Here is an 8,661-nt window from a genome sequence, read left to right on the forward strand (position 1 = left end):
TTGAAATAAAAGAATTACATTAGTATTATCATATTCCACTGAACTGTGAATAAAAAGACTTTGGTCGATAAATAAATATTTACCTCTCAGGGTGCAGGTGACACTGGCACAGCCTGGGCTCCCGTCCGCGGTGCCGGCAGGGCAGCAGGGACCCTGTGGGTCATTTGCACGGGATTTTTAGCCACCCTCCGGCCGATGATGGTGCCAGGGCTGCACGGCGCTGGCCAAGGCGATGCCTGGCAGCGAAGCAGGCGAGGGCGAGGGGCAGCCTGTGGAGCAGGGCCGTGTCCCAGGAGCCAGTGCAGGGAGAGGGAAGGGGAAGGCAGAGCCCCAAGGTGAGGCTACGCACCGCCGGGCACCATGGAGAAACCAGTGCTCCCAGGGGGCCCAGCACTGGCATGAGGACAGACCTGTGCCGTTCCAGTGTAACCACAGTTACACTCAGGTGGGACCTTTCCCTTTTTCTAGCCCATGGTTATCCTTTTAGCAAAGCTAAAATGTGAGAGAAATAACATAAACTTCACACCCAAAGGTAATTTCCACTATATATATTCTTTTGTCACAGAGCAAAGAAAAGGGACCATGCAAAGGATTTTGAGACAACCTTTTTCTTGTTTTTATCTTTTGTTTTGCATTTTTGTGTTGACCTAAACCCACCAATGCACTTTCGTTTTTGATTAGCTCACAAACATTGCTCTCAAGAACACCAGGAGGAAAAAAATTGATTTATTTTACAATAAGGCAATGCCCTGCACTGCCTGGAAAAGTGAAAACTCTGGACAATGTCAGTCCAAACAGTCTTCTCACTTCTTTCTGAGTGAGAACAGTGCAGAGGAAGCAGGCTCTGCACAAAGATGTGATGTATAACCAGCAATGGTAAGTCCAGCAGAAGTGTAAGCAGAAAAATCAAGCTGAATGTTTTAAATCTGGCCATTACAAGTGCCAAGTTTTTGCTCACTGGATGAAAGACCATTGTCAGGTAAGTGGGAAGACAGTAAAAGCTGTGTAGAAACACTTGCCATCAAGCATCAGATCAACACTCACTGTGGAGGTAGCCTGAACAACCACTTTAGAAAAATATCAGAAAATTTCCATGTTTACTTGTTCTGAATTGTATGCCTGATTTACTCACTGTTGGCTAATTGCTGGCCCTGTTATTCCCTCCAGTGACCCAAAGGCTCAGCTTCCCTTTTATTCACATATGATTTTAAAAAAATCCTACTGGATTATTATTAAACATTCAACTGGTGTAAAAAGTAGGAGCCACTCATTTCCCACAGTTATTTATGCTGCATGGATACCGCTTGATAATACATTAACTAATGGAAAGGGCCAGTAGAAATACACCTCTGTCATACATGAAGGATTTTTGAAGTATTTGCTGTATCGCAGAAGTGAAATCTCATTGAGAAATGCAAGAAAAGTGGTTCCTTGGACAATCTAACATTTCAATCATGTCAGATCTCTTCCCTGTGCCTTTGTGGCTTACTCCCTGATTTTCCACTGTATGCCAAAATATCAACACTCAATCCCTCCAAGGAGAATAGGAGAAACTTAAAAACCCTTCTGCAGTGGCTGACAGTTTCAGCCCTTCACTTCAGACTATTTATGACAATTTATGCTCACTAATTTACTACTGCTGCTGCAATCTCAGTATGATTAATAACACAAAGCATGCTTCTTTTTACTAAAAGACTTACTGCAGAGTATCTCAGGCTATCAGCTGGAAACAGCCTCCAAAGGAGGTTTTCTCCCGAGATGAATACAGAAGGCCATTGGAAAACCAAATTAATGTTCCGTGTTCCATGTGTGCTCTGTTCTGTCAGATGAGGTTTCAGTAAATCAGGCTCATCAGCTGCAACTTTTCTCTACTGCCAGAGACCAGATAAAAAATTCAAGGGGCATGTTACTAGTTACGAATTGCCACGGAAGGACAATCCCAGCTGTAACGAAGGGGTATGTTATGGGGGAAGGAGCAGAGCTAGAAACTCTAAATAAGAGAACATACGGCACAAATTATACCATAAGCGCTAAACAAATCTTAAACTGTAAACATCCTCTTGGGTTAAACCTTCTTAGCAACCTTCTGCTGTCTCTGGCATAAGCTGATGGCTCCAGTAAATGTTATTTTACTAAGGCAGTTTATTTTGTTCGGGAGTTTTATGTAAGAAAAGTGACTTGGTTGCTGTGAGAGGCTTCTCGGCAGTGGCACTACCTGCACGTCCCCACGTGTAGGAGGAATGACCAGCCCAGTCTCTGTCCTGAAAGGCTTCAAGCAAATGGGTGGTTGTGTGACAGTAGAAGACGCCTCAGCTCCAGCTCTGCTGGAAATAGTTTGCAGGAGCTTGTCTTTAAGATGGAGCTGCATCTGCGAGTCAGATATGACTTTCTATGGATTATGTCCTCCTGTGCAGAGGAACCTTTCTCAAATCTTTTAAGCTGTTGCCAATTAACTGCAAATCGTATTCCTAACATATGTGGAGGTCCCAGCTGGACTCAGCCAAATAAAGGCACTCTGATAGTGTCTCTGAAGGGCTTTTGATTAACTAAATGTGTCCTATGGTAAGCAGGATCATTACCTGCGCTGTGCATTTTATCTAAATACTCTCGATTTTCAGCAAAATCATCATTAAAATTTACTAAGGGCAGGGAAAATTTTTCTGTGGAATCTTTGCAGATCATTTAGATTTAGTAACATCTCTTTAATAAACAGCACAAACCAGCTTCTGTTGATGCTCTTACTGACTTGAATGATTTAATTTTATGTTTAGAGCACTTTTTTCCTCATTAACTATTATTTATTGTGAATAAAAATCTCATACATGGCACAATACCTCTATACAATGTTCTGAAAATAAAAGACACATGTTCTCTTGACAAAAAACTTTACAGCATAAGGAATCCCTTAAGAGTTTTGTAGCCTGTAAAGATAAAAAGAAGAAAATGTTTTATTTCTGAGGTGGAAAAAAAGAGTTTTTAAAAAAATGTTTAAAAAAATAAGCTAAAATCTTCAGATACTTAAAAATGTGGTTCTCCAACAGACATTAATAACTGTAAATGTGCTGAGTCCTCTGACATGGAATACAAAGTTAATTTCACTAGACAGATAGTAACTAATGAAAAACAAACCTAAGACTATGAGAAAACAAGTGAAAATTTCACATACTTCGTACTATTCATCAATTATTACTGACAGCAGAATGATGTATGAAATGACCATGAACGTCTCGCCAAGGCCAGACTGTGATCTCTACTTCACTTTGATTAAGATGTTCATATTGCTTCTATCTTCTATAATTTACTTTTTAAATTAACTTGTGCTTTAGTTCCATCAGACTGAGTCCCAAAGGGCCTCAGCTTGCAGTGAAACACACCTTTGGAGTATCATGCTCAGGGTAGATGCTCTCAAGTCCTTGATGGTGAAACATGAAGAGGGAGGTCCACCCTCAACCAGGTCCTGACACACGGCTACTTCCCCAGGGCCCCACAAGCAGGAGCCACCACAGTGGTACCAGCCATCGCAAATGCATCCCCAGAAACAGCTGGGCAGACTCTGACGTAGCTTTTTGCAGTCTGACACGAGTTCATCCCCTCTTGCGCACATCTGGTGTGTATTTATGTGCTCTACAATGTGGAAAAGTAAAAGCTAAACATATGGACTTAACCCATTTCACCTAAAGAGGTGAAAAGTGGGTGTTTAGATATTATCAGGTCTCTAGCTGGCAGGCATATATACACTGTGTAAATCTCCCTACACCGGAGGCACCCGTGTGGAAAGGCATCCTCCTAGAGCAGCCAGCAGAGCCCAGCAGATGCATAGGTGTGCTCAGCACCATCAGACCCCAAGGGCAAGCGGTGCGGGAGGAGGACAGACACACGATGTGTCCGCGGAGAAGCCAATAACACCCCAGCATGAAATATTCTCACGCTCTTTCCATGCGCGAGTGCACAAAGATCCAGAAAAACAAACTCGGGCACAGCTCCTTTGGTACAGCGTGTGTTTCAGGTTTTACTGATCACTGCACCTGTTAATAGAAGAATCTCCTCACTAAATTATGTTTTGAGTAAGGATGTCACCTTTACTGAGACAAACCTGGTTTATCAACCAATTGTCCTATTTTGGCCTCAGACTCCGTTTAGCTAAGCAAACCCAGGGCTGGACCTTTCTTTTTGCTGTCATTCAGCACAGTGCAGTGTGCTTCATCCAGGAGAAGCATTCTGGATTTCTGCAGGTCCCAGAAAACCACCAGTTCCACAACATATATCATATTGGAAGATACTGTGATGATGCCCGACATCGGATGTAATTCTGAACCTGCTTTGAAACGTGCCATTTGCAATGACCCACCTCACCATTGCTGCAGGGCGTATCCATGCTGCGGACTGAAGCAGAGCTGCACCTGCTCACTCCCATGTATTTATCCATCTCTCTAAACAGCTGCTTTATTAGCAATTGATGATTCTACTTTAAAAGGTGCTTACAGGAAGGTAGTTTTACCTCATAAATCACTTTAGCATAAAGATGGATGTGCTTTATACAGAAGTGGAGCTTGTGCCTTCTTTTCTTGCTTACTCATATTAACAGGAATGTGTATGCAGATTTTCTATCTCCCAGCAGCTACAATAAATTGCTCTTGGGCACTTGAACCCCTTCCAGCTTGATTTAGAAGTTCAAAGGAAACGTAAATATATATATATATATATTTTTTTTTTCCCCTTCCAAAAGCTGGGTAAATGTTTTAACCCCATGTTAGCAGTTTTAGAAGGTGCTACGGTTTTGATGAGACAGAGCTGTCCTCCCCCGACCCCCTTGCATGTGGGCTGCTGTTCAATAAGCAGGAAAAATGTAAATAACACAGATATGAATAAGACATAAAATACAGATTGATGATTAAATACATTATGGCCCTCTATATGAGAAACAGCCTCAGCAGTAGCCCTAGGTAAAGCTCCAGCTGAGCTGTATTGTCTCTAATTGCAATTGTCAGTCCCAAACAACCAGCTGGTTTCCCTATATCTCCCCCAGGCCTGGGGCAGCCCCCTGTGCTGCTGGGGGGAGCTGCTGAGATGTTCCTCTGCACCACAGCTGCTCTTCAGCTGGGGGAGCGTTGGCCCTGGGCAGTTATTTTGGGTGTCTCTGTAAGAAGCGATGTGGAAGTAAGGCTGTTATTATGTGTTGTGGCTGGAGTGTCATGCTTAGCAGGGTCATGTTTTAACAAAGTTGATTCTTTGTAGAATGATGTTGTGGGGTATTTTTTGTCTTTTTTTGGGCAGAAATAGATGTGCTTCATCCTGCAGTTTCTGATGGTTGGTTAAATGCAGCTGCTAATGGAGATCTTGCACACGGGTAGGGGCTTTGAGTCCTTATTTGGTTCCTCTTTACTATTCTGTTTCCTTTCTCGGCTATGATACTCGCATGTGAATGTCCAGAAACCCATTCTATGTGGTTAAATTGGTTGTTTTGCTGTCTCAGTACCCTGCCACTATAGGTGACTGTACCTGTAGTCATATGTGTGAATATTGCAAAAATGTTTGTACATAGACTTGTGATTGTGAATGTGTGCTTGGGCTTTTTTACTGTCCTTTCTCCCTTACAGTCTTAGTATAGAATAAGGAAAGAAAAAGAGCATTACTAGTTGGTTGTAAAACTTTGGAAAACATCTGACAGAGTGCTGCACTTGTGTTGTGCATGCTGTGTTACTGCCCGCGCGATGCACGGTTCATTCCTTCCTGTCAATTGCAGGATAGTTGTGAAAGGAAATTCAAATATAAACTTTGGTTTCTGTAGCTGGTGAAAAGCAAAAAAAAAAAAAAAAAGGTCCTGTAGGTAAAATACACTGGGCACAGTGTTGATTCCAAATTCTGCCCACTAACTACCTTAGCACATGGCAAATGACTGGTAGATGAAAGGTGACTTTCTCTGCCCGTTCTGGCAGTGGGCAGCTTCGTACCCTGAATTTCCACCACTGAAATCAGTCATGCTACACCAGACAGAGTTGAAGTTCTGCATTATAACTAAATCCCAGCAGTCTGTCATGAAACTCAATCAAGGTGTGTCTGTGTCTCTAGCACAGACCCCATGCTCGAAGGGGGATGCACAGGATCAGAGCTGTTCCCCCAATTCTCCAGTATCTGAGTGATTTACCTTTGTGCAAACAGGAAAAGCATTTGGACTTCTGCCTGCTGAAATAAGTCCTCATTTTTCACATCTAACGTGCCTTTGCCTCAACCTGCATCATCATGAGAATTAGTTTAAACAATTTAAAGATTTCTCCAGAAATGTCTCACTATCTCAGCTACACGTTTTTAGGTGCTGAACAGCTCAGCTTGTTGGGAGCATTCTGATATATTAAGGACCTTCTTTGCCATGTTAAAAATATGGAATATATTCGAGTGAATACAGTATTAGGAAAAAAAACACTTTTTTTGCCTTTAAAGGCAAGATGTTCTTGGTTTGTTTCAGAAAGCTGATAGGCATGTGGGGCCAAATTGGCTGCTGAGACAGACACAGGAGTAACTGTTTTATTTAATGCAATTTTACTCACTAGTAAGATCACCAACTTTGTCCTGCAAATTTATAAGAAATGTTAATGAGCTTTTACAGCTTTCAACAGAAAACTCTAAGGGAAACTTAGAGTTCTGAGAAACTTCTCTGAGAGCAGCTGGTGAGAGTATGGCATGATGCAGAGTATTCCCCATCTCGCCTCATGCCATGTCCTCTGTGGAGGGGCAGACAGACCAACGCCGTGGCCTCTGAGGCACACAGCTAGCTTACTTTCATACTGTTGCAACAGAACAGGCAGTGTTCGATGGCAGGGTAATCAGACTTGCCCTACTGAATCTGTAGCAGATGAGCTGAAACACTGGCATGTAGGTGCATTAAGATAATCTTGGGACTGCTCACTAAATAGTATTAACTTTCATCCCTGCTCACCGCTGGCAGTATTTCCATTCACTGAGCTGGTAATAAAAATATCTCCCATGGTCTTGAAAAGGCAGGAGAAACAATCAGTGAAGAACTGCAAAATAACTAACCCGCTGAATCTGGAATAGCAACATTATTTTTTCTCTCTCCACTGCAGGGAATAAAACAAGGGTGAATTTACCTCTTCCTCCTTTAAATTCATTGCTTAGCAAGAAACTGTATTACAGGAAAGCATTCCCACTGTTTTGGCATGGCTGCGATACTACTTGCTTGTTCTGGGAGTATCATTTTGGTAACATAGGAAAGGAGGAGTGTGATCTTTGGGGAAAGAGGAACTCTAAGGGAAGGGGAGCAATTTTCAGTGTTGTGTTTTGGTGAAAGGAGGCTTTGTCCTGAATGACAACTTGAATCATAAAAAGTTTACTTAAAGATGGCCTTTCTTGGTAAGTAATGCATGCCTTCTCTTTGCTTCCTGCGAAGGCGTCCAAGCACGCTATTTAATTCTCTCCCGCAGTACAGGGGATCGTGTAGGACTGACCCGGCATTACCTGTCCTGGGCATAGGAAGAAATTATCTAAGTAGTGGGGTTTCTGCCCTGCTCTGTGCCACCTGCCATGTTCAGCGCCGGAGATGTCTGGGCGATGGTGCAGCCACGGCTGTGGATTGGGGGAGGCTCTGCTGAGGGCGAGGTGCAGAGCCATGGGCATGTGCTGGGGCAACCCCGGGATCACGGAGGGGCAGGAGGTGGCCCCCACTGCTGCCAAGTCGTTGCAGCACAGGAGCAGGCATGAACCACCATGGGCTTGTCTCCTGCTCCCTGTCAGGCTTCAGGCAGGGGAGAAACCCAACTTTTATTTGCTTTTGATTTAATCAGAACTGCCCTCAAATTAAAGGAGTGTTTTGAAAAAGCAAAGCCTTCAGGAAGAGGCAAAGTGCATACCGAACAGAGCAAAAGGCTTTATTAAGTGCAATTCAACAGTGTGCCTCTTACCCCTATTTGCCCAGGGGTATTGCCTGTTCTTTCACATCCAACCCGTTTAAAAATGCTTTGGGAGATAAATATGCCCATGTCCCCTGTGCCATTGTTGGGAGCAGATGGGCTCTTCCAGAAGCTCCAGTGTACTGAAACCGATATCCCATGGCAAACTGGAGCTGCCTGGTGTGTCACTTAGTGTTCACTACAGGTGTTTGATTTACTCCTGGAACAGGAGCAAAAACAGGATTCAAGGCTAATGGTTAACTTGCACAGAGCTCCTCTTTCATCCAAACCAAATTCCTTCAAACGTTGCAAACTTTGGGATGGCTGCATAATGTAGGTTTTTATGTAAAAGAAATTGCTGAAGGCTCTCTCAGCTTTGATGCTTTCCAGTGGCCCTGTCAGCTTGCATTGACACCTGCATAAAGGAGGAAAATGGCAAATATCTACAATTTCTACCTTCTCACTGAGTGAGACTTGCCAGGTCTGTTAAGTGTCAGAAGGGCTGCACACACAGTTTCTTTGTAGCTGCATATAGCGACTACTATGCAATGGGATTTCACTGAAGAGTGGTGATGTACCAGATGTGTTTGGAGCCTGGCAGGAGTGTGGGTGCCGAGCAGGACCGTGCTGCAAGCTGCAGCCCCACTGCTGCCCCCACGACTGCACACCGAGGAGCTGGTTACTGCTCGGCAGCAAACCTGGGCGAACTGCCCCTCTGCAACTCCTGTCCCGCAATGAAACACAAGGTAATTTGAAC

Source organism: Nyctibius grandis, chromosome 8 (genome assembly GCF_013368605.1).
Source record: "Nyctibius grandis isolate bNycGra1 chromosome 8, bNycGra1.pri, whole genome shotgun sequence".
In the NCBI taxonomy this organism is placed as follows: domain Eukaryota; kingdom Metazoa; phylum Chordata; class Aves; order Nyctibiiformes; family Nyctibiidae; genus Nyctibius; species Nyctibius grandis.